Source organism: Dendroctonus ponderosae, unplaced genomic scaffold (genome assembly GCF_020466585.1).
Source record: "Dendroctonus ponderosae isolate FM_Combo_2020 unplaced genomic scaffold, Dpon_F_20191213v2 Dpon_F_20191213_1, whole genome shotgun sequence".
Taxonomy (NCBI): domain Eukaryota; kingdom Metazoa; phylum Arthropoda; class Insecta; order Coleoptera; family Curculionidae; genus Dendroctonus; species Dendroctonus ponderosae.
The window spans coordinates 21,304,627-21,330,397 of record NW_026017110.1 but is presented as its reverse complement, the minus strand read 5'-3'; the positions used below and the strand labels follow the sequence as shown (position 1 = coordinate 21,330,397).

The window sequence follows — 25,771 nt, the reverse complement described above, 5'->3', positions numbered from 1 at the left end:
ATATTATTAAGTGTTCATGTGATTTTAAGTGCCACAAACGGACTGGCCTCGCAAATAATTAAATCTGATTATCTCAGGAACGTACCAAGGACTTTGCTTCGATGGAACAGTGCTACTTAATTGAATTAAATAAACAAAAGGAGACAACTTGAATTGCTATGTTCCCTTCGCGATTAAACCACGGGTTTTTTTTATATTTTTGCTATTTTTACGTTGTGTGAAAATAAGTGGAACGTAACTTTAAACGACCGAATTGAATGCGAGGTGCGGAGCTYCTGACCTGAACTAATGAGATTTAATCACCAAGTGATTAGCTTTATAGCTGTGATTTTGTCATCAAAGGGATTTTTGATTTGTTAATAATTCCGTTYAAAATGAGTTCACAGTTTTGGTATTACTTTCTATTAATACATTAAGTTCTATTTAGGTATTATTTCTAGAAACTTATGGTTGGCTCTATACTGTATTTTTAATCCTCAGTTCAACAAGAGTTTAAAATAGTCCAGAAATGACTTCAAATAATCCGGACATCTGGAGGAACAAGCTGACCGATGGATAAGGACAAAATCTGGTAAGGCAAAGCGAAATTTGAACATTTATGAAATGGTGATGTGATAATAACGGTTCATGCATTAACTAAAGTATATAGAGCTTGTTACGAAGAACAAAGAGTTGAGAAAGGTTTTACATGGCAAGGAAGTATTTAGGCAAAAATTCGCTATCGATTTTTGACGACTTATCACACATCGAAACTGTAGATATTGCTAAGTCTCTAAGTATCAATTATCCCCTAATATCTTAACTGTTTCAGCTGAAGTCTATTACCCTAGGTAGCTTTTACCAGTAAAATTTGTGTCTATACCTAAGTAATTTATGATATATAATTCATGAGTCGAAGAATTTTTCTAAACACTCCTTTCGACTGTGGCCGAGTATTTCTTTCAGAATGGAAAAGGGGTTTGGCCTTTCTATACAATTTGTTAAACGCATCTTCTATTTTGCCAAACTTTTATGTCGTCTCATATTTAGCTATGCGGATTGTTGACGCAAGCAAATTTTTATTTCTGTTTTCCAATAACGACTTTTTTTGAATGAAGAGAGGGTAGGAACTAGTTAACACTTGAGAGGATTATTTCTGTCGTAATAACACTCATTAGATTGCTTTTCTTGTCCAGTGTGCAATTGCGTGTGTAGTGGTGATCAGCCGGAACTTGAAGAATATGGGATAAACTAGCGAGATAACAAAAACACTTTTGTAAATGTTACATGCCCTTTTCCTGTGGAACAAATACTATCAGTGTTTAGGTGCCAAAAAAGTGCTACCAAAAAATAAATAAAGTCATTCAATGAAAATATTCAGAAGGTTGTACGTGCCTACACATTTGCCTTAGGGTAAATAAAACGTAAAATAATTATTTTCTTATTAAAAACTATGAAAGGAAAAGAAGTATCACAAGATAGTCCTTCAGTTGAACGATTTAACATTCATATCATTAATCAGTTGAAAAGCTCACTCTACTAGATGTTTTATAAATTCAATTGATTAAATATTCTATGCTCAATTTTCTAGACAGAAAAAATTGCAATCCAAAAGCTTTGTCAATGCTGGTGGTTTAAAACCAATTACAAAATTTAATATAAATTTACCGACAGAAAAGCGGTTCGAGCTGAAACCTTTAAACAATGTATAAGGAAATTAAGTGATTTGGCTACGCAAATACACACGCAAAACTTGCACAATTTACTTTTCCTTAAAATCATATACCTAATCGTAGATCAGCTCAAATGCAGTGATTACCTACTGAACGTGAATATGAAAAAACCTCAAATGAATGTTATCCGTATCAAACACAAACAGTATGAAATGAAAATAATGACAATAATTAGATATACCTAATAAAACGGGCAAATTATTATTAAATCAATTATTGCTTCACACTAAACATCTCTGTAAGCAATTTTGTATTTAACAATGAATTTCACCCAACAAACGCGTTCTATTTTGATGCAGTTTTTGAGATATAACTTTAGCGCAACGTCGATATTGAGAAAAGTGAAAACATTTTTACAGGTGATTCCATTATGTGTTGTGCTTCAAATTACATTGCAGCGCAGCACTCGACCACTTGACACACTAGTATTACTATTTTTGCTTTACTCCGCTGGAGGACAATAATACCACAACACGACTTTAATATTGTTAAGATGGTCATTTAATTCCTCTCATCTGTTAAGCAAAACTGTAAGTGTGAACACAGAATTGCGCAATAAATTCAACTCGAGACTAGCGGCAATAAGTTGCAGCAATACTTTTGCCGAACTGCGAACGTGAGAACCATAATTAAAATAATTTGTCAACTTATTACTTCTGGACAACCATACGAATTTCATCAGAACGACAGCCTTTAGCAGGTCAAAATTGAAATCGTGTTTGGATGTCTGTGAAATATTTACTGATAGCGAACAGTGAACAATATTTGTTTGCTGAAAGTTCCAATAAATAATTCTTAAATTCAATTCTAGTTTTGCGGCCAAACTGGTGAAGCGCTGTCGACATGATCTAAAAACTGATTACTTTTGTAGGAAGCGAAGTACATATCTGACAACAAATCCCTGGAATGCCATTTGGAGCAAGCAGCAACGCGAATTTCCAAGTCGTTTGCGTCCGAATGCGGCTGCAATATGCAACACGAATTCTGCCATCCAGGTCAAGTATCTGCGCAGTTGTCATGCGCGGGCCCATGCAGAGTCGATCTATACGTGGAACTTTCAACGCGGCCATCTTGGACTTTATACAATAAGAGATAAGGGCACTTTGGTGTATCAGATCGGGCCGCCGATAGAGAAGCCACCACGAAACCGAGACGGAGGAAGAAAGATGGAGCAAATTAAAGAACAAAATCCCATAGACCAGCTCGTTAGCTGGGAAACTTTTTCAGATATAACTTTGAGAAGCGGACGAGACAAGAGAAAAATGGAAAATTTTAAGTGGCATCCCATTGCGTCTAAAATATCACTACTATGATCGGTTGATTTAAACAATTGAGTAAAAGTTTTAAGTAATCGTTCGTAACGTATGAATGAAAAATTACGGTTATGATTACTGGATAATTATCTGTTTCCAACACAATTAGCAGAAAAAAAAATATCAGCGAAATGTAAAATAGTTCTTCCGCTTAAAGCAAAGTCGCATTCTACCTTTAAGACTTTTAAACATTTTAAGAAAAGAAGATGTAAACGTGGGGCCTCCATTTGCATTCAAATTACATTATTGCACACCTTGCATGCCGGTCATGTTCAGCAGAAAAGTAGCGTCCCATTTCGCTTCAGAATATAAACGTGTTCGCAATTTAATTAATCATTTTTAAGCCATCAGACAGAAATTAAGATTTTTATCTAATTATTGCAATAAATAGTCCATACCATCCTTAGAGCTGTATCACGTGAATATTATACAATGGCTCAAGCGAACTACATAATCGTGCGTTGAATTTTAATTAAACATGACTGACTCAATGCCTCAAATTGCGCTTAATGCTACTTACTTAATGTGTTGTTTTGACCAAATCTACTGTTACACATCACAGACTAAACTCGATTGCATAGAACTGGTTTATTTGAGGCTGTGCTCAGCCCCTACGTTTCCCTTTGGTAATATTATCTTCCTTTAGCTTATCCAGATTTAGAAGGCGATCCACTTAAAGTAAGTATGTATATCGCTTTCTGTTAAGATTACCGCCTATTGATGCCATCCATCAGCGTAGGATCATACCGTAATATAAAAAGTAAGTGAATATGAACTGGCTTTTGTTCTGTGAAAGAAAAGTGTTTTGTGAAAGATACAGGAAAACTGATAACAATTAAATAATTGAGCATCTGCGACTAAATTTCGAAACTTACCGGTTAACAAAAAATGGAAGAACTCTTCACAAAAAGCACCTACGCACGAATGACCAATAGGTTTGGTTTAGGCAATAGGCATTCGGCTAACTAAAGAGTAATTAAAATGCCGAAAAATGTCCTGTTCCGCCATTGTCAGAGTATATTATAGCTTTGCGTCCGATGATAGAATTTTTAAACAGCAACCGGACGCCCGTTTTCATAATATTCCCAATTTTATTCTCTACAACGACAACGACAACATTCACCACTGAAAAATGGTTGTTTGCAGGTTACATATAGGCCCAACGTGTGTAGAATAGATATTGTGGTTTAATATTTTTCTACCATTAGTGTTGGGCTTGTACAGAAAGCTGTATATCAAAGCTAAATGAACAAGAGTTGGAAGTTACGGACATTACGGTCCCCACTGAGTCTGGTTCATGACACTTGTTCACAAGCATATTTTAAACAGGGCATATAAACTGCATAAAACTTTGTTCAACTCACGAAGTTCCATACACTTCCATACACATTTACATAACTCTGATCTTCTTTCAGTTCACAAATTAGAATTTAGAATATATTTTAAATGTGAATGTGCGACTTATATGTACACATATCAATAATTTACGTGTTCATCTTGTTCAATCGATGCGAGAATTTGCCAATCAGTTAGATAAGCAACGCGTGAAATTTAATTCCCAAGTTACACAAAATTATTTCACAGAAACCAATGTGAGGACATTCCGGTGTAAACTTAGGTACTATCAGTGAAAATCCTCGGTTAAGGATTATGGATAATATTTTGGGTCTGTTTCATCCAATAAGAATTGCCATTGGAAGCGAAACCCCAATATTTCATTTGGAATAAATAAGAAAAAGGAAAATAAAATATAAAGCAGGGCAGATGTAATATTTGCACCTTTAGGCTGACTCCAGAGACCGGTAAGTTACATACATAGGCCTGAAGGGACATCGCCTTTTCGAAATAAGAGAATAAACCGTTGTTGGGAAGATTACATTGGAACCTGACTTTCTTTCGAATCGTAAATTTTGCTATAAGGAAAGCTGATTGAAGAATGTCGCTTTATTGTCATGGAATTGCGCAAAATATATTTCTAATAATGCAATAAGTAATTCAAAGCAATTGCATTGAAACACTTCTAAACAACTCCTAGGTATATTGCCAAATAATTTATGAAAACGCCCTGAAGCTTAAGAGTCTAATAATAATAATGATTGCTAATTGTTATTAAACTGCTAGCCATCTTTGCGCCGAATTAGACCACCACGAAATCACATTAAAATTTTATTATTTCACTATTAAACTTTAAAATCGCGAACTCTTAATTCATTTTGATCTTGCAGAGCAAAAAAAGCATTTATTCTTTGACGCCAAAATTGTCTGGTGGCCATTTTGGCATGGGAGTGAAAATCCTAAAATCGGTCGACGACTCGAATAATCATTTATCTATACATTATACATGAATATTCTTGATGCCTAAAATGCCTTCTCAAAAAAAATAGTGTTCTCAAAGACCGGAATAGAGACCAGGAGCTCCAATCCAGTCCCAAATCCGCTAACATAACTCACTATTAACTTTTATGGCTACTGCTGCTCATATATTAGTGTATTTATTGAAAATTATCTAATAGAAAACAATGTAATAAGGTTATTGTTTGGTATTATTAAAATATTCGTTTTAAATATAATCTGAATAAACAAGATGACTTAACCTTTTAGCAAAATTGCTGGGCGTATTTCAGTCCTTATCTGCCAGATTACGAGACCAGCCACCCATTTCGTAAAATTTTCGCTTTAAACCAAACGTTTCCAACTTTGTAGTCGAAAAACAAATAGAGCCAAACTGTCGACTAAAAGTTTTAAGCCAATTTCGAGCTCGGTGGAACTCCAGTTCATACCCAGGAATTCAATTTTCTAAAGTAAACCGACTTGCTGAAACGGCCCCAGACTAAATATACGAATTTGTAAAATGAAACTTTCTTACGTTTGAGCAAATGTGGTAGAAGTCAAAACGAACTTGGCGCAAACATCGTAAGGTGGGCCAGTATTTAGAAAAAGATCGTAAAAAGACCAGAAACTAAATTAAATTTAATAACTGAAGGAAACTAGTGGACATTAAATAACTCCATGCTGTGTCCTTATTAGCGTTCGTTTAAAAAGAAGATTATCTTTGTATTTATTTTGTCATATGCTTTAGTGTTCCTTTGTTCATTAATTATAGGATTCACTGCGTGAAAACCAGTGTATTTATTTTTAATTTAGTGTAAAACATTACGAAAAGTAAATGGTTAGCCAATATAATTTTTACTAGAAAACTGTGTTAAGCGATTTCACTTTCTATAAGTAGAAATTGAAGCTTTTCAAGTCATCTATCGCCTTTTAAGGTGCAAGCTACTCATGATGGCGAAACGTTGCCAAACATTTCCTTTGTAAGTATTTCTCTAAATTATAAACAAAATAGTAGCCTATTTCATTTTTTTTCAAACGAGTAACTACCAAGATGCTCCTGTCTCTCAAATTGAACTTCTGCATTTTAGACGCTTTATTTTAACCCCCACTAAATAAAATCCAGTATTAATTTTCAGTTTCACTCAAAGCGAACAATCGTTTGTATCCGATGGACGATTATCAGGTAAGAAATTTTTACCATAAGGCCTACTTCTGTCCCACTGTGCTTTTGCAAAAGCATACAACATCTTATATGACCAAATACAAATAAAGGTAAAAGGCGAACACATGTGGGTATGTACTTTTTATTTTTTATGTAGATAGCTCAACTTTAGCTAAAAGGCTCCCGCACTTGTGTGCACCGCTGTCTCGTAATTTAATTTTGAAATATTTATTGTGCAGAAGGAGGACGAGCAATATCTGCTGTAGATGGAGTCAATTAAAAAATGCACCAAATTTTCTGTTCATGTAAGTATTTAAATCCTTTGGGATGTATTTTTCGTAACAAAATCAATTTGGAATCAAAACAGAGCGCTTTGAGCAATCACTTTCTGGAATTACAGTACTGAATATTAAAGAGAAATATATGTTAGTTATTAGGAGGAACGTCAGGGTGGCGTCATTTTACATCAAGTGGAAGAAGACCCGCATAATAACAAACTGGAAAACACTTGCAAATTACTGCAAATGTTTGCGTTCATTTAACTACAATTAGCAGCAATTTTCATGATTAAAGCTAATGAGTTGAGTATGTGCTGAGGCAACCGATAAACTTGTAGACATCAAGAAAATTTATGGTACTCATTTGCTATCTTACGTATATTATTTGTCGCAGGAATTTGCAATAATTAATGAAAATGATGATTTTGCCACTAATTTACGTTACATGTATTTCCCTTTGTGTTTTATTTCTTTGGGAATGGACCAATTCCATGAAAAGAAAAATGAGGCACTGCTAAATTAGAAAATTGGTATACGTTAATTAACATATTTTTCAATTAATATAAGCCTATTATTATAATTGGATTATTAATTATAATTTAATGATTTCGTCTTATTATTAATTAACACGTATTTTAGTTCCAGTTAGCAAAAACATTTTTATACTTGCTGAACAGTTATTGCTTACTGAATTGAAAATATTGACTAACGCTTGGCAATAGTTTACACATAAAATAGGAAAACCTTGCGTTGAAATGAGCAGTCACTTTAGCAGCTTTAGTTCGGAATAAATACATCTTTCCTTGTGGTATTTTTAATAAATCCTGCAATGTTCCCATATTCCTGAAAATGTCATTCCTTTGAAATCACAATTTCACCCTTCGATGATTTTATTTTACAAATGCATTTGGTTTGGTTTGTTCAACTGTCGCCGTTAAAGAGTGCGAATAAAAGTATCAACAAAACCAATTGTGCAAATCCCAAAAAAATTTAAATTCACTACTGTTCTCGTCTACCAACACTCAACTCCATCTATCCAACCTTGGCTCCATTACGGATCAAAACATCAATTAAAAATGTATTTAATGGACACCAACGTCGACTTTCTAAATCTCGTTGTCCTCCCTTTGGGACACACCTACTGCATGGCGTCATATAATTTATTCGCCCGAAAAGAATGCTTCCGACTGCAGCTAGTTTCGATCATATCATCGTCCTCGTTTCACAGAAAGAAAAAAAAGGACAACTATCCAATTTACCCAAAACACAAAAATAGGTATACGGTCAAATAAATATTGCTCTCTTGGTACTACGTATATGGCAACTGGCCGCCTGTTGACCAATGAGAATGAACGATTATCGAACGGGCTTCAGGTATTCAGGTGCAAAATGCTAATGAACTCAGTGGCGGAGCATTCCAATAGTTCAAACTATTTTTTAAGAGTTGAACTTGGACGCCATTTCTTGGGCACAAAGAATTAAATGGAAACTTCATATCTATATGATTTGCGATGGCTATTAACATATTCTAAGATGATAGTCGGTTTGCCGAATTGTGGATTTTAAACGATTGTTTCAGACTAATTCTTTAATTTTTCGAGTTTGGAGATCATTTAGCAGACCTTTTCACAAGAATAAATTTAACACTGACCAATTAATCTGAAGTAATTATAGCTAAAGCAGGTATATATTTTGGGTCATATTTAAATTTGGAACCGCCACTGATTGATCGATTCTATTGAGGGGTCATTGTCAACGTAGGCTGGCTAGCTGATAGAGACGACACGATAAAAAGCGAAATTGAATGTGAAAATTGAGGCAAATTAACATATTTTATGAAGCAATATTAATCAACAGAATTGGGATTGAAAAACACAAAACAAAAAATGAGTGTTGTCTAATTAGCTAATAAAAATGAAGAGTGTATTTTCTTAAATGAATTGCTTACTTTGGTACCTAATAAGTAATTATTTACACACAATAATGGTAAATTGAACATGAAAGTTCAAAGGAATTTGCCATTATTTACCACTATTTGACTGTGGTAAGTGATAGATGATAGATTGTCATAAATCTACCTATGTACCTACGCCTGTACTTTTCTAGAAAATTTTAGTTCAGTTTAAAATACAAAAAAAGACAAACGAAAACCAACAAAAAATATACCATTTCTGAAAATAAAATCAATGGTCGGACTTGACTATCGTTTTTGCAACAAGAATAAATATTGTGTACAAAGAGAAGTCCACAACATTCGCAGTGAATGTGTATGAACCATTGGAATACATAGAAAATATTATTTATTTGCAGTTATGTAAATAAGTAGTTCAGAACGACATTTGACACACACGAACAAAGGTAAGCATATTATGCAAAAATGACAGCAAYAGATGGTGTACATATACTACTTTGGACTCAAAATTTCTATTAATTCAAAATTCAAAATGTTGAAAATAAAACATTCAAAATGTTAATACTTTGACTTCGATATATTAAAACATCAGAATATGAGAAGAAGAAACTGACTAATAGAAATATGTATTCCATAGTTTGGCAAGTTTCAACAAAAATTAACGAGATAACAAAAAATAACGAAAAAAACAAGTGCCATGGCATTCAAGAGAAGTTTGTTCTCCTTGAAAATGGCATAAACTATTTTCTGTGATCACTTATCAGGCAAACAAATTTTGAAATTTTCGTCCAATAGTACGAAAAAAAAAATCGAAAGTTTCGATATTCAAATTTTAAAATACGTCCAATAWCCGCCTTAATTATCCAGCGCCCTCTGTGACAAGAGCACCAAAYTGGCTCTAAGAATCGATGGGCCAGTGAAGAACTCGGTTTTCAGTTGGCCGAATACTCTCGTATGATGAAAGCTACGAAACACGTTTCAGTGATACAAGGAAACTCTGACAAGTACAAATGTGTTTGCAAGCCGGAGTGAAGAAACTTGGTATACAGGGGCTGAACAATAAATGGTTTGGTGGAGGACAAATTTAAAAAAAGTGATGGCTTTTTTGTATTGTAGTTTGCCATATACGGAACACGGTTAAGAAAAACTAATTAGTAAATGATGAAGAAATATCCACAAGAAAAACCAAGTCCGATTCTAACCCTCATAAGCTCGGCTAACAGATAAGTTGAAAGAATTACCTTTATTTAAGGTCATTTTTAAAACTTTCTAAAAAATTTCTTTAAGAGAGTTATACAACGGTAACTATTTAAATAATAGCCAAACATACCAGACGACGTTCATTTGCACAAAACCAAGCACCTATTTTTTATAAAAACGCGACCTATTCACTAAACTGTTAAGATGGAGAAATGCGAAATACAACTCCTTCTAAGAACAAACCCATCCCATCACTTTAATGTCCGTGGAAAACCAAGCGCTTTAGATGCTTACAAGCATTTTCGGAAAATAAAAGTCAGAGCTTACTAATAAAACCTGAAACGAAAATATTCCTCATTCCGTTCCGTCGATATTAGATCTATAAACTTAATTTTGCATATTTTACGCCTCTGATGCAATATTTCAGTGCTGTGCACAATGTAATCGAAGGTTTTATACCTATTGCAATGTTTGTTGTCCCACACTTTGGAGACATTTTTTTACTGCTTTCGTAAATGAAAGTTTGAGCGATTATATAACCATTTGAATGTCTGCACTTTGACAGCATTAGAATGAAACTTAAATTTTCTAATGTTACCTAGAGCTTGTGAAGCCAGATCAGTTTAATAGTCGACTCGTTTATCTGTCCACAACTTCTTAGAGACAAGCACATAGTTAAAAGATTCTGGGACATTCAGTGGCAATTTAACAGGCAACTGAAGACAGATTTTATTTAGAAATGAATGGAATCACTGCTAAATAGAGTTTCCATCATCCAATAGGGAGCAGTTTTGTTAGGTAGTTGTTCTTTAATTTCTCCTACATGTACAACTTAGGCATAATTAATTCAACATTTGATTAGTGATGAGGAAAGCGGTTCTGAGATTCATAATTTTCTCTCCTAAAGTAAGCGAAATTTAAGAAAGTTATTAGTCAAACTGATTCAACCAAAAATCAATCTTTTAGGAATGTTTCAAACCAATTCCTATACCCCTTTAGCACTTGGATATACAGCTTAACTATTCCCTTAATTTGTATCAAAAACGTCGTAAAATTCCCTGCCTTTATTTATTGCTCAATTTCTCTTGATTGGCCGACGCAAAAGTGAGAATTTATGAAGAACGTTCATGGGGTTACGATTTTTGACTACTTCCAGAAAACCTGTTGAATCAATTGTAAAGAGCAATAAAATTACCATTTTTTGATATTTTGATCAATTAATCGTAAATAATCTATTTAGATTTTTGAATCGGTAGAATATGCATACAGACAAACAGAAAAAATGTGCGAAAAAATGCAGACTTAAAATACCATACCAACAGTGGCTGATGAAGTTCAGTGAACAAATTATTCCAATTGGATGGTCTATTATGTAGTAAGATGTTCTATTATGAGAAACAAGCTGTTTCGCAAAATGAATGAGTCAATCTTGCAACACTGTTTGCATCAGTGCGTGACTATCTATCAAATATTTGTTAGCAAACAATATTATATAAAAATCTATACAAATACATGATAAGAACATATAAGTCATGAAAATGCGGCCAACATTTTGAAACTTTATACTAAAACTTTTTATAGGCCTGTGTCATCAAAATCCGCAATATTCAGATTAAGAATTATGTACTCACATAATGTAATCTGCCACTTGATTTAGAAAATAGCCTAATACCAACACTAACAGTCATTTGCACTTCGTTATAATTATATTCGCACCATAATTATTTCCGCCACGAATTATATAGCAAAATCCCTGGAGTTCCATCTTAAACTAAACTTCTTTACGTTAGGTTCGTGAAATTTCTGCCTATCCTTAGTAAGAGAAACTGTGAGAAACGACCTCACACCTGACCAGGGCTCATCTATCTTCAAGTTTCCGGACAATGTTTTGAAAAGAAATAAAGTGCAAAATGTCGCACTTCTTGTTAGACAAAAGCTAGATTTGCGGAAGGTCAACACTGGACCTTTCTTCCTTGCATTTTTACGACTACAGTTCTCTTTAAAGGCCGTTACGCATGTTTTATGGGGAAAACATGACAGGACTGTGACACATAAAACATGCGAAGAGGATCCCGTTATTCGTCGTCTAGGTCGTACAAATCTAGATTTATATAATTTAGTTTGCCAAAGAATTTCCATTCGTGAGTGTCTTAGCTGTTTCGTCAACGGGATCTGGGTGTCAAATTTTACGAGCACACAAATGGCAAATCAGGTAATTATGCCTATGGTTTATTTTTAGTATCCAAATTAACAGTAGCTCTCATATATTTTGCCTGTGAGACTTGATTTTGGGGATAACTAAAGTGCAAGCGTAAGACCATCAAAGTCTAGTAAGCAAATTTAATTTACAAATTTTGTGCAGACGATACAGTCGCTTGCGGTAATTAAACGTAAGAATATTTCATACTCTAGCAGCTGAGAAAATGGGGTACACATTTAAATAATCGTTTTCACTTAATTCGCAACGTTGYGCATTTCACATGTATCGACCRAAATTATTTCTAAACCTCAGCTTTTGTCTTCCTTTAGAATTTTGCTCAGAATCAAACAGTGCATTACGGGGATTGGGGRGAGATTACTGAACTCTCTCTCAACAAACAACTACTGCAGATAATTTGAACCGGGTGAAATCATTTGTTCACTTCGCGTTCTAAAGCGCAAGTAATATTGCGTTTTCCATTTTTTCCACTAATTGTCTCATTTCCGACGCCAAATGTTTGCAATTACACATACTGCCAATAAACCATCTTGATTGGGCGGGAACATTCGTTAGCTTTTTGGTTATTCCGAGCGCTATATTAATTCATTTATATTAAAAATCTAAGTTTTAGCTGATCGTGAATATAACTAACTGTAGCTGCGCGTTTTGTGATAATTTGACAAAAAAAATTAATGTAGCAGCTAAACATACAGAAATATTCCCGTCTCAATGATCTAAATATAATCAACTTCCGTTTCACCAATTGCGTTTTATCGACAAAAAGTGAAATTAAATGAAGTTATGCGACAATACTATTATTTATTACGTTTTCTCTCGCAAAAAAATTGATCATCAATTATTTTCCACTCAATGTTTGCACATTGTTTAGGTTTCAAATTTAACAGCCAAAAGAAATAGATCCATCAACTTAATGGGAATAATTGTCACATTAATTTCCATACTCCAAATACTTTGCATGTAGATATAGTTAACACGGCTAACATTTTCCATATGTTGGTGTAAATCACGTCTGTTCTAAAGGCTATTATAATTACTGAAGTGAAAGTTACTGTCAACGCTTGTTTTCTTTCGACTAAATAAAAAGTTTATGACAAAATTAATCTATTTGAGAGCCGAAATAAGCTTTACCATAATACGATAATCGGTTGAAAAGAACATACAAGTAAAACTTGTAAGATTAAGTAATGAGGCATTTAATTATTTGTATGAAACTACAAGTGTAGGGATAGTAGATATTAGCTGTATGCTACATTATTTCAGTTATTTCTCTCGATCCCATTGTCTTTATTGTTTGCCTGTCTGTTATCTGCACGGATGTGTAAAACATATCCTCATAACTTCAACAACAATCCAATCAAGCAACATGCCGATAATATATTAACAACAAATCATTTCAATTGAATGGTACTACAGTTAATCATTCAGTAAAATGCTCTCCTGCTGATAATATGAATAAAATTATTAGTATCGATTGCTAATTAGGAACAATGTAAAGTAGTAAATTTCCTAATAACTAATTTATTAAAGTATTATAAATTCATATTTTTATGTACCTAGTATAGATTAAACTAAAAATATCCTCAACATTGAAAAACCAAGCGTGGTTTAGGTAACAATTAATAATTAAAGCGAGATTGATTCGATGATTTCGAGAAATTTAGAATTTTAATTTAAAAAACTTCTCATAACTTTTAATTGTGCGTGTTTCTCAAAAGATCCACAAGATAACCACGCAACACCATTCGTCAAAAACTTTACATTACGAAACAAGTATGTACATTTTCAACACGAAATACTTCAAATCAAAATTCCTTGCTTGATTTTGGCAAATGCAATTGCGAAGAGAAAATTTCTTATTACTTCTTATCATATTTCCAACTACCTAGGAATCTAGCATTACAAAGATTATACCTGTGTTATAGACAATATTGTTGCAAAAAATTAGATGGATTTCTGTCTGGATTTCAAATATGTACAATTTCCAAGCCAAATTTATATCCCCAATAACAAGTTTACTCCCGGACCCCACACACAAAGAAACGTAAGCAAAACTATAAAACTTCTCCCTTAAACTTTAAAGTTTTAAGACCGAGTCGCTGGAGCAAAACAATTTTAAAAAATTCTGATATAAAATGCATGACCATGGAACATTGCAGAGGAAATGCACGGAATGGACGAACTCTAGATTAGATTAATCCAATTTGGCGGAAACTTTATTGATAAAACTACTCAGACTCGGACGAGTTTCCTTAAATTGCAAGACGCATTGGCGGGATCCGTGGATGCAACCAAATGGAATTAAATTCCTTCACTGAAATTGGTTAGGAATTAGGTTGATTAAGTTTTTAACATCAATAATAGTTCAGGTTCTTTTAAGAGCTTTTCAGTTTCCTGGATTTTTTATCGCTTCATGTTCCAACTAGCTGGCCTTTGAAAATAGTTTTTTTGATATCTACATTCTCTGTTGCGGTTCAATATATATTAGAACGATTTCGGAGATTTATCGAAAAATCGTTGCGAAAAAGGGGAATCAATACAAAAAAGTCAAATCGTCTGACATAAATAGCGTCAAGCTTTCCACAAGCCTTCAGGTTGAGGTGCTTGAGACGCTGCCACCGAGAAAACAGCTTAGATGCTTTTTGTTGCATTAGCTTATTTAGGTTTTTATATAAGACATAAAGGGTACAAAGACGCTAAGTTTAGACGCCATGTGTTCGTGTTCGAGTCGTCATTTTGATGTCAGCCCAAGCCGTGTAATGTGCAAGGTGGTGAAAGGCTAAAAGGTATAGCTAATAGGCGACCGCGTTCTTGTGGTTTATTTTTAAAGTTGTTTTTACTTACTTTTCTCTAGAGAGAACCTTTAAAGCGAGCCGCGAATATCCTGTTGCTCGGGTTTTAAACTGAGAGCTTCAAAGGGAAGTCACACGTACATGGGTTTTAACGTGATTAACGAAAGCAGTAAACACTATCGTTGTTCTGCTCGAGAAAAATTGAGCATCAAAAATTTTATTAAACCCGATAACATTTTAAAGAAAATGCTGAAAACTTAACGCCGACAAGTTAATATTAAAAACATTCAACTAGGTGTTGGCTCTTGTAATGCTTGCTTTGTGCCATTTTATTCGTTTCAGTACCTACCTACTCCACCATCTTCGCCTTTCATGACCCGGTTGATATTAAACTATGTTCCTGTAAAATCATATAATCGTTTTGATTTGATAGCTGCATAAATAGAATTTCTACAAAAAGTAGCTCTACAGATTTGTTTAAATAAATGGCGCAAAATGCTGACGCTTCAACTAACAAACATTGGAAAAGTGTAATACCTAATAAAAGAGTGATGATTGAGAAACAGTCAATGCTGAACCAACGATTTGCCAAAGATTTCTGGCATAGTTTTCAATGGATCCAAAAATAAAAATTAATCGACAGCACGTGTATACCGTCCCAAGTTGAATTTTTAAATTAATAAATACAGTTCTCAACATTTAAAATATTATCTTTACAAATTACCAACACCATTTACTTTATATGCAGTAAAAAAATGTATAGCATTGATAAAACCAGGCCATAACTCTTTGAAAAAATCACTTTCGTTGAAACGTTTTGGTGATAAAATAAGAAAAATTAAGGCCCAGTCGTACACAGAAATTTACACGCAACAGCCATCGAAGCAATTGATAAGGAGAATTATGCCTAACTCATTTAAATATTCATGTGTCTAGAAATGATAGAAAAAGAGCCAAGATAGCCGTTCATTGGTTTGGGCCGTGGGTTCTTTCGGGACTACGTCTACGGAATAATAGAATAAATGTTAATATGACGATTAGTATTTTCACATTACAGTTCTCGACTTGAATGGTATATTTTAAAAGATATGGTAAAAGGGACTTCTGATATGTTATTACAGCGTAAAATATATGCAAGCAGCTGAAGATCAGAAGAAATACAACCAGATAAGTCAATTATCGTTAAAGAATACGAAGAAAGAATTAAGTGAATGCCCAGCATGTGTAATAGTTGTCGCTCATCAGTCAAAAACTTAGAATTTCAGTTAATAGTTTTGAGACTAACCAAAGTAAACTGAACAAATTGTTTCAAAAATCTAAAAGCACCTACACTAAGCTGTATTTCCAATATAATGACGCTAATTTCATTATTCACGGTTCTATTTAGGCAAAACTCTGTAGAGTGGCTTTACTGAATGAATTATGGATAGTTTTGTGCCAAGCAGCTTTTATCTCTTGTCATTGAACGGTTACTTTAATGGCCATGCAAAGTTTTATGTTGGATAGGTAATTGATTATACTGAAAACTAAATGAAAAGTTAAGCTTTTGTTTTTAATCAATAATAGACGTTATTACAGATTAGCACATTTGACGTCGATATATTACTTGCCATCATCCTAAAAGTTTGCCAAATATGTTTGTAATTAATTTCCGTAATAACGGTACAATTTTCAAACGTAAGAAAAACATATAGGGACAACAAATATGTGTTCAAGCAAATTAGCTATGGATAACAACTCCGCTAAGTAAATAATCTAATTAATTACAAGCAGACATTTCTGTTACCATGTAATTGATACCGGCTCTGCGGTAAAGAGAACAGCACAAAATCAACTTAACTAACCAGACATAATTTATTACACAGTCTACAAACTTTTTAAGCCAACCAACAATTTACAAAAGATTTATTAATAATTTTGTGGGAGCCGGGTGAACGTTTCACAAGGTGTATACGATTTCAACAGTATATTTTTTTAAGTCAGCGTATACCAGACGCATTGATTAACGCCCCTGCGTTGGTGTGTTTAATAAACTGGCTACCGACAAAGAGATCACAGCGATGATGTTTCACATTAAAGTAGGTTAAGATGTGTCAAAAGCCCTTGTAGATCGAAACATTCAAAAAAATTAAGACCGTTCATTTTCAAGTTTGTGAATATCTAGATAGACAAACTTACACACTTCAACCTTTTGTATCAAGAAAGTCAGTTTAAGCACTGTTGTCATGGCATGATTTTTATTTATTCATGAGAGCGATTTACCTTTATCAAATAGCACACGTGCTCCCAGAATAAACATTCGAATTGACCCATTTATCAAAGTCTCTGTTTATTTTTTAGAAAATTGATCAATTCCCAGTCGGTCCGCATGTCAGGCAGCCGTTTTCCTAATCGAATCGATATGAAAACTCCCTGACCCATGGAACGAAATCGCCCGTTCCTATCTCGAATTTGACTTTAAGATGCCTATTTACTATCGAGAAGAAAATGGAAGCGAGAAAACAATACGAAGTATGTATGACAATATGTAGAATAAATCCGTTTTATGTGATCAAGCGAAAATACCATAATAAACCTGATGGATTTCGTCAAAGATAAGGGATTGAATCTTACATATTTGATGTGTACAACGAAAGAAACCTCCAAAGTGTTTGAAGCTCAGACAAAAATGTTAACATTTCTGTTTTTTTATTCACTTTTTTACCCACCAACTTAAGCTGAAAGTGTAAACAGAAAAATGTCTCATTGTTAGTTACAATAATTGGTCGTTTATGAGTAATTATACACATGACCTATAAATAATGTAAAACGAATATACACATTTTATAACAGATGCTTGTTTGCCTTCGTTGCCAACTGTTCAAAAACTTTTCTTGTAAGCCATATTTCATACTCAATTTCAACTTTCTACTCATCTGAATATTGCTTTGGTAATAGTTTTTACATGAATAAACAGCATCTACGGAACACACCCTCAAAATTGAGCGGAAAATTTAGCATAAATATTGAATCTGTTTTACGACATCTTCCAAAATGCGCCAGCGCTATTAACATCCAATTTACATAACAGGAAATCGATAGTTTTTGGTGAAGAAGCAAGGAACAAACCGTAATAGTTTTTAAGCAAGCATAATACTTAATGCATCAAGAATATTATTTTCAAAATTTAGATAAACAAAAGACATTAATTACATTGCTTACGGGAAAAGAATGGAAATAATTTACTTCAAAGCCTTATCAGATGTGTTATTTATTTCTAGCTGACCCTTTAGATAGTTTTCATTCAGTAATTTTGAAACTAACTTAACATGGATCATAAAGTCAGAAAAGGCAAACAGACACTATATATTAAAACCCACAAAATCAACACCGTGAACATCTGTTCTGAGGAAATAAATAGTTTTCCACACATCTCAGCCAATCAGCAGCATTATTAAAGTTAAAACATTACATTTCCGACGGACTTAATTGCAATGTATTCACCTTGTTGCTTCAAAGCCCTTTACCGCCCTGATTATTTAAATTGCCCGATTAACAACTGTCCAAAGCTTAAAAAAGTTTTAACGATAGTTGAACGAATTTAACAATTTTGAGGCGACTCAAAAGCTTTCCTCGTATTTTGATGAACCGTTCGAACCAAAAATGATCTATGAAATTAAACGACTGGAATAGACATCCACCCATCAATTCAAAACTAACGAAATTTAAAAAAATATCACAAAACAAGTCGCACTCTGGCAATTAAATGGCAACATTGTGCTTCATCATGGAACTTCTTATGAACACAATCAAAAGACCCGACCACCCAGCTGGCTACATTGGAATATTTACGAAAGCCATCATTGGTCGACCTTGCGCTCCCAAACTGTCATGGTTGTCAGACCCTAACGAATTTATCACTTCAACACTTGACTATTTTTAATAATCACCATTAAACTTATCAAGACCGATCAATTTACTTGAATTCACTTGAATGTTAAACAGTACCTAAAAAGGGTACACAAATTTAATATTTATTATAACGAGCACATTTTTTGTATCTTCACTATAATTAGTTACATGTTATTTTCATTTCATTATTTTATCTAACAGCCGAATGACCCCATTATGTTTTGATAGCCAACCAAAGTTTCTTTTTATACGGATTTTTCAACCAAATTGAGCAAGTGGTGTGAACACATATTTCAGATTTGATAAATAGAGGAAAACTGATTTTTGTAATTAGTATCGCTTGTGATCAACTTTTTCTAACTGTGTTCGCATCTCAAATGGAAAAAGTGACTATAAAAAAGTAAAAAATTGTATATTAACTAAGAGAATATATTTAAAAAGAACTGTTTTTTGTCATATGGTATATGTGGTAGACACATATACAAAATATATATTTCGCAGCAATCCTAAGCTAATAGATAAGTTTAAAACAAACTAGCTTCTTTGAATTCGAATTCGCTCTTGTGTGCATTGAGACACCATTATTGAACTGAATTAAATTCTAGATAAAATAATTCTCAAATTTACCGCTTTAGATTAGATTTATCAACCTGYAAATCATTCATGATCCGTAATACAAGTTACTAAATTTTAATTATTATCTCTCCGATGAGCAGCAGTAAGCAAGTGAATGCTAAATTAATGTAGTAAAATCTTGGCATTTTTAYACCTCGTTCTGAAATAAAATTGTACTTATTCTTTTTTAGAAGCAACCGAATAATATCTGATTGACYGAATATATTTCATTGTCTAAAATATATAGCSGAAGAAACTCAGAAAAAATTCCAGTGGGTAACTGTGATAATATAAACTAACGTRAAAATAACGTAACATMATTTTTTCCTAAAAAGCAAAGTAAGAAATTGTGTAAAAATCAAGCGAAAGCAAAGTCGTTAAAAACCAGACTTACGAAATGTAAAATAAAACGTATTTCGAATTTTAAGTAAAATTCAAAAACGCTATAAATTTGAGGGTGTTCGATTTCAAACAAATCAACAAGTTTCTACCCACCACCGGTATAACCGTAAGAATAAAGCTGCCCAATTTAATTAAAAATCAACCAAATTAAAATTTCTCCTAAATAAAGTGAGCTATACAATATACTTATATACATTGTATATGGGACGAAGAAATTCTCAGTATAAAGAGTCCTATAATCAGGTACCTAAAAATATGAAATAGTTTCCTTCAAATTTAAACCACTGCTACTGAACGATTCCGTCTATTCTAAGATAGGTAGGTACATCTAACACTCTCATTTTCAAACAATTTATTTGTCTCACGAATTCAGAAATTTCACACTTTGATGGCATTGGGATACAAACCTTAACTTAACGTTTAGTTAAAGTATGAGCAGACCCATTTAAAATTTGGATTTGGATTGATTAAGAGTTTGCCTATAAAATTTTACAACTACCATTACTCCGGCTTTACACAATGCGCCAATTGAAATTAAATTCAATTAGTTGCGGAAAATAAATTTCATTTCATTTTCCGAGTTGGAAGTTTGCAAACATTAGAAATTGATGAGTGAAACAGTCGTTATTCAACACTAGTTAGCATTTAAGAATATAACGTGCCCGCCACCTTAATTTCAGGTTGTAGTTTTCCCAGTGACCAACAGTGTGTGTTTTGCGAGTCAATGGTACAAAACTATTCTAAAAGAAATGCAGAATTCTTTAGCTTGTAAAAAAAATAACTACCAAAATTTCGATTCGACTGATTAAACATTTGTAACAAAACAGTAGCAAGAACTATAAAAAAATATAAATTCCGGAGCAAATAGACTTCCAAAATTTTCCGCCTAGCTAAATATCTGGATGACGAGTGAGTAAAATTGACAATTTTTTTAACGTTCCCGATGTTGTAAAACCGCCCGATTTAAACTTCTTCCTTCCCTTAGCCAATTTGATATATATTCGGTCTACAAACTGAAAAGCCAATCTGACAACTAAGCATTTGTTCATTATCCATCAGAAAAGTGAACAGACATTCGTGATGAAAAATTGAAATTGCAGGTATTTGCAATTTGATATTAAGATCCGCAATCACGTACAGCCCTGACTACTTTACTAACCGCCTCAGGTTAAATGAATAAAATACTGGAAACTTTCCAACGAAGATAAAACAGTCACAACTTTTTCCAACTTGGTTTAAAATAAATGGCTCGAGATAAAACAAAAAGCTCTGGCCATGGTTCGCTTGTCTGGCTGTTTCTTTCGTTAAAGAGCTTCGCTTTTAGACGAAAATTAATAAATTTGCTTCAGCTTTATAACACAATTAATTTAAGCTCTATTCACACTTTGATGACATTGGACTAAAAGTTTTTACTTGAGCAGCTTGCAGTGGCGGACACGGTTTGAAAGAATCGGAAAAGCATAGAGTATAGTTGGGAATCATGATAAGAAAACCTTTGCTAGCACCAGCCTTTATTGTTGTCGATGTCCATATTAAATTCTGGGAAGAAAAACTCATTTGAGTTGTAATGAAAGGACCGACATATTTCTGGACTTCACCACAGTATTTAAAATTTCAATTTGAATTTTGAATAATAGCGTTTAACATAATCTTCTAACCGTTATGCTGCCACGTACAATTATAAATATAATTTTCATTCAGATTAAAAGTAAATAGCAGTATTTCTATTGATGGATACGTTAACCTACACCAATCTCATCTTCTGGCGGCTGTTGTGTAGGTACGCGGTTCAACGTATTAATTAATGCTTATATCCTGTAAATGATATGATATGTATATTAATTTGTTGGACGAAGAGTAAATTATATGCGACAGTAAGGACATGCTCGTAGTTTTAATAACATGTTGATGTGTAGATATCCGTGCACCTGATAGGCTTCGAACGCATCATTAAAATGCGATGAGCATGAACACATAGACGATATCATCAAACAAACTAAAAAGATAATTGAGATGCTTCAAAAAATATTAATTATTTCATTGATGTTAGTCCTTCAGATGTCGGCCCATCTTTTAAAAGATCGGTAATGATAAATAGTTCTTGGAAATTAACTTGAAAAATAATTCTGCTTCCTGTTTCTGTTTCCAATTGCACACGGTTTTGCTTAAACGACGTTGCCTAAAATCTGTACAGACAAGGTATATATAAATCAAACGTGCAAATTTTAACAAACTGTAACAATGTGAAGTCATTTTAGACGCGATGTAAATTCTCAGACTAATACTGAAACACAATTTCGTTCCTGCTGACTCTTATCGACGACTGTGCAAGAGCAGAAAACAAAAAGTTAGAGCCCGAAAAACATTCAGCAGCTCTCGCTGGAGATATGTTAAGATATAAAACCGGGATGCAAGCATTACCCGTCTGAAGCCAAATGAGACATTTCCAGGCAAAGCGCTCCAGCTCCCATTTTTATCTTGAATAAAATGGTATGAGAAGACAGGGGTTGCTCGTCAAAACTGAACAAGTTTACTTTAGCACATGCGGTTGGGTTAACAATGATTACAAATGATTCGCAATGCTTCAAAAATATGATGATCGAACACAAATTACTTCAGTGCAAAAGTGCTTAATTTCGGAGATTCAAAGCGTTGAAAATTCAATTAGTTTTACTTAGCATTTGTTTATGAAAACGGATGAATTGACACAATATTTTAGCGATGTTCTCATGAGCAAACAGTTGACATTCGCATTTATTTTAATTTTAAACTGCAACCGGGGCACTCGCATTACTTTGCACATATTAGAGTAAAATTTTCGTCTTTTAGTTTAGATTATTTTGTCTCTATAGTCGTAGTAGCGTAAGACTCGTCAAAATGTTTTCAAAATTGTACTACAATAGTTCCTTATCAAAGTCAATTTTCCATAATTTCAATTGCATTTGTAATCAACATATGATTTAAATTTCGGTTTTCTGAACGTGTTTTCAGTTCATCGAGTTCATTCCCAGATTTTTTACAGAAGTCGTTACCATCAATTCAGTCTCAGATTTCATCCAATATGTGTTCATTATTTGCAAATTATATATCCCGGTAAAGTAGCTGATTTAAATTCGCGCCAATTTGATGTGTCTACATTTTGCATACAATGTAGTGTCCAATCGGCCAGGAATTTCCAATAAAGTGAAATAAAATGTCCACAAATATGCAGGACCGGCAGTGTATATTAAGAGGTCCAATTCGGGTTTATGATTATTAGTCTGAGTATTGGAACTTGGTCGAATAAAACTGTTCACAAACATCGTCAGTTTGATTCAATCCGGTCTCTGATTTTCGTTCCGATCTTATCTGGTTCGTAAATTTTTAGTCAAATAATTGGAAAGTCAGGTTCCTCCCATAGAAGTCAACACCTTTTTAATGTAATTTAATCGAGATAAGACATCTTAAATCAATGCATATTAAGCAAAACAAAGCCTTCAAAAAATAACATACGCTGCAGACTACCTTCGGTTAATGTACTAATTAGGAGGCACTAAAATTAATGGAACTACAAGCGAAATTCCTAATGATATAACTTCAATCTCCGAAACTCAAGACGGTAAATATAATAACTTCCTTCCTTAAGGGGCAAGATGTCCATTTTAATCAACGTCAGGAGTCTCCTAGACGATAAGGTGTTTTCGATTAGGCTGATTTAGTCGAAGCACAACCCATTTAATTAAAGGAAACTACCTAATGCAGATTTGTATGCATAGAGGGTATTTCCAAGACAATAGACAATGTCCAGGGTAAAATTTCGGAATTTCCTTTAGCCGATTGTTTCCGGAAGAATATTATATTCTTCCATTTAACTATGATGTTTCAAAATGTTTTTCATAGGTATACCTACCTAGGAGAAGACACCTAATCAATTTGTGCCCACAAATAAATAAACAAAAAAAAATCTGATATTTTTTACCGAAATATAATCTATTAAGGTTCCTTCCATTTTAACAATCCTTGTGTTCTTTTTTTTTACTAAGGGAGCTTGTTAATCTAATAAATTGTTCAATCTGAAGTCAGTGCTTTGCGCCCGTAATAAAATCTATACAGCCGTGAAAACATGGAGTTGAAAAAAGGCAACTTGAGGTTCAAACGAAAGTTACATCATCACCATGAAAATGTTATAATTTTTAACAGTAGAGAACCTGGATATAGTATCAATGTTTTATTAAAAACAAAGTGTTTTTTTATATGCCAGCAAAAGCTGCAAAGAATTAAATTTACTGCACAAGTTACCAAAAAGACAACAAAAATTATGAATTAGCTCAATGTGATTTGGAGTGAATTTTGTATGTCTAGATTCTAATTCTCGCTTACTTTTCAAAAGCTTTAAAACGTAAAATAGTTGATATATTATTGGAAAGAAAATTTTTGTGAAACCCATTTTCTCTTATCGGAACATTCACCAATTCCGGGAATTTATTCCTGGAACGAGATGAAATTCCAAATTGCTTTGATTAAAGATAACGACACAAGCAAATCCCCGATAGGGCAGCAACTACCTACTTTTCATCAAAGAAACGAGCCTGAAAGACGAGCAATGACGGGTTTTCGTTTCGGAAGAACCCAAAGCGAAAAAATTAGTTTGCCGGACGATCTTCCAAACGAGAAAACTTTTCGATTTCAATATTTTCCGCTCGGTCGTTTCTCGTTCGGCAAACAACATGAAAGGGGGAAAAGTTGTCGCTGAAGGCGTGCCTGAACCAACAAATTATTCTGACCCACTTGAACGGCCTGCCATTCAGACCGAAATTAAAGGGAAGTTTGGAAACAATATAATTAGAGATAATGTGTTCCGATCCTTCGCCTTTCTTTGAACTATGGCTTTGCACAATCAACTCTACAAACAAGATGGTTACACAAACGACCATTACTATAGGGAGCCTCACCTAGAAAGAGTAAATAACATTTACTATCGCTTGAATGGACAGTTGTTAAACTCGACTGATCAAAATAACTTCATCGCATTTCATAGCACATTTGTTGTTTAAAGAGGTTGTTTCTAATGGTTCTCAATACTATAGAGAGGGTAACGATATTTGACATTCTATAAGTATATTTTTTGGGAAAAATTTACAAATTCACGGAAATTCCAAAATTCATACGTTTTTCGGTAATGTTTTCCAAGTAATCAGTATGAACTTATAGATTGTTTTGCAATTTCGGAAGTGAGTAGTTCAATTTTTCAGAAAAACGCGGAATCCGTAGGTCAGTTCGATTGTGAATAAACTCATTTAAAAAATATGTTCATTCCTATATAATATATATAAATTTTAAATAACGAAAAAAACACTTTCTATATGGTATCAGTTTCTCTCAAAAAACTTGATTCATTTGTTATAACATAGGTTGTATAGTACGTTTATGGTGGATAAATAAATAAGTTCACATGGAACTAAATCTAACTATACAAACTGACAACAGTTATTTTAGTATTTGTATTACTGCATTACGATGTTTTGGCATCTTGTTTTGTAGACCATTTCACATGTCACGCGTGGTTCGATGAGACGCTCGCATTAAATTTTTTGCTTCTTTTGGCTTCTATTTAAAAGCTAATTTTTTTGATTTACTGCCGATTTTGTGATCAAATCCCTATTCATATCATCTTGAACACCTCCCGTTTTTAATACTAATTTTGTTTATTAAACAAAACTGCCATTTTTTAGCGATAAACTTCACGCCGTTAAAACAAGTAGTTCTTTTAGAGTCAAGATGCACAAACGTTTGATTAAAAATATTCGGACAAAAATATGTTTAATCTTAGCAGAAAAACTACTGGCGACATTTCCTAAAGTACGAAGTTCGAAAAGTCGCAATACTCGTTCGTTTCTCCAGTCAGATCGAAAGGAAACGAACTCATAAAGCTCCATATGTTCTAAGACTCAAGTCGTGAAAACTTC

General features: G+C 33.5%; 1 long non-coding RNA gene across 2 annotated transcripts in view; it reads right to left on the bottom strand.

The window, feature by feature from the left end:
* LOC125505850 overlaps nt 1–25,771 on the bottom strand; it is a 171,940-nt gene that overhangs the window by 113,291 nt on the left and 32,878 nt on the right. The gene's annotated exons all lie outside the window — the stretch shown is intronic.